This window comes from Octodon degus, unplaced genomic scaffold (genome assembly GCF_000260255.1).
Source record: "Octodon degus isolate 3935 unplaced genomic scaffold, OctDeg1.0 scaffold00025, whole genome shotgun sequence".
NCBI classification, from domain to species: Eukaryota; Metazoa; Chordata; class Mammalia; order Rodentia; family Octodontidae; genus Octodon; species Octodon degus.
Genome location: NW_004524601.1, coordinates 13,392,815 through 13,395,426, shown reverse-complemented (window position 1 = coordinate 13,395,426; position 2,612 = coordinate 13,392,815).

Sequence of the window (2,612 nt, the reverse complement as noted above, 5' to 3'; positions counted from 1 at the left end):
GATCCACAGGACTGGCAATGTCAGAAGTTGTTGACTTGAGCCTTTTACAGCTCAGCTTATTAATATGACTTTACTTTTTATAACAATTTGAGCAACAATTTGAATTTTGAACTTCCTTTTTAGGTCACGTTGACCATAAAGCCATGGGTAACATTATATTATATTCAATATAATATAAGGTAATTATATTATATTGTGGATTTTTAACATATATATGCATATCATATATAATTTATAGTTCAGGTTTTGATTCTGAGCCGCAGAAATTAATGGCTAGTAATTAGCCATGGTTAATTGGTAAATTAACTGTGAGGAAAGATTTTTTTGAAAGGATAAGACATCACTTACAAAGCTAAATATTTTGCATGGTGGAATAAATGCTAGATGTAATCATTGGAAGTATGCTCTCTCCATACGTAACAATAGAAACAAAAAAGAGAAAGAAATGTGTATATACTTATACACGCACACGTGCACATTTGAAGATATGTAGTCGGAAACTGAAGAGTTACACTTAGAGGACAGAGTCCTTTTCTCTGCACACAGTATAAGTATGTTACCTTATTTCTTGTTCCTCTTGCATTTGGACAGAATCTTGGTTGATAGATTTTCCTTAGGGATGTGATCCCATCATTCCCGTTTTATGTGACTTTGTGGTTCTTCCTCTAGGGGAATGAAGCCTACTCATTAATTTTATTACTGTATAGCACTCTTCTGGCTTCTAATTTTTTTAAAAATGTATTTGGTGCAGGGTCTCACTACACAGACCAGACTCCTAGTGATCCTCCTGTTTTCAGCCTCCCCAGTGCTGGGATTACAGGTGTGCATCACCATGCTGGGTCTCAGTGGCCAGCTCAGTGCTCCTGAGGGCGGGACCTGCAGGGCCCGTGGGGCGGGGGATCAAACCCCATCCCTGCGCTAGTACACTGAACTCTCTTGCCGACCCTTCTGGCTTCTATTCTAACCAGTGTGTGATGGAAGCCCTATTCATTTTGACAGCCAATGTGGTCAACCAATAGCATATTTATGATTTTTCATCCCCATTCTACAGACTAGTTGAAGCCAAAATATTAGGAGGCAGAAAGCATTATTGTGGTTAGTAGTATACATGTGTCTTCCTTGGGTACTAGTACTGTAGCTATAGAAAAGCAAAGGTACCTGGTTGTTCCACAGAGCTAATGTTTTCAGGCATTACTCCCTAATTTAAGATTTGAAGCTAGTCCTTTGATTGGAGGAAACATTTTTTGGAATATTTTCCTGGCACTAGAAAGACCTCAGTGTAACAGCACTGTCACCAGGTAGCTGGCTCGTCTCCTTAAGGCTGCATGTCTGGCCACAACTGCTGGCGGATTGACACTCAGTAGTAGCAGCTGTTAACTGAGTTCTATCATTGTCACTGTAACAACTCTGTTTAAAATTCTGGAGCCCTGGGCCAAACAAGGAAGAAGAATAAGTCAACATTCACATTCAGCCCATACATCTAAATTATTCCATCTTTTTTCATGTGGGTGGGGTATGTTCTGGTTAGAATTCAAATGGAGTACACACATTTTTATGATTTGGTCCTTTTCCGAGAATTCCCTCCACTCATCCACATACTCCCTCCCCAGCTTCTTGGTTCCAGTTCTCCAATCACAGGGTTTTCTAGTTTATTTCCATCTGGCCAGATGCAAGCTGCTGCCCAGCTGCCCAAGAAAATCTCTTAAATTTGTACTTTTAAGGCAATGGACAAGAAAACATTCTCCTCAACGATCTGTCTTTTGGGACTATTTCAAGAGTTATGCTGTACAATAACAACTCAGTTTTCCGTAACTTCTCGTTTATTTGGTACTGAGACTACGTAAACATCTGAGTATGTTTCTGTGTATGTCTGTTTGTGTTGAGGTTACCACTGGAATCAAAACAGTTTATATAATCTTAAGAAGAAAATCATAAAAAGGAGTAAATTACAGGCCTTGGAAGTGAGGATTTAGTTGACCGTAGCTATAGGAAGAGCCAAGTATTTTACACATGTAAGCAGACAGTAGAACCACATAGTTAATATACGAAGAAGTGAAAACAGCCCAATTCACAACTTTCACTTTTTGTTACTAGCCGATCTGTCAATTTCCAAATTATTGACAGCTTAGAGTTAATGCATTGCAGCAGCTTAAGTACTAAAATTTATACAACAGATTCTTTAAATTAAATGTTATTTTTTATGCTGGTGCTTACCTATCCAAGCTGAAAGTTTCTTCTTGTTCTATTTCTTAGGATCCAAACTCATTGGTTGCTTTTAAACAACATTATATCACTTGTCTTTTTTTTTTTTTTTTTGATTTCAGAACACATTTTAATGTGACGTTTCTGACGGAACAGCTGTGGCTTCATTTAGCAGAATATTTGAACATTTTAGTCTAAATACAGCAATTGGGTTCCTGGAACAAAAGGTGGTGAAAAAAATGGAAGTGTAAAAAAATTGTAGAAAGAGATTAATTTTCTATGTAGTACGTGTTAAATCTCAGAATTTGGAATTTTACTTGTACTTTATTTTTCTGATTGGATTTAACGTTACAAGTAATATTTATTCCAACTCACATAATTAAATGTTTTGAGATTTACCTAATTTTTAT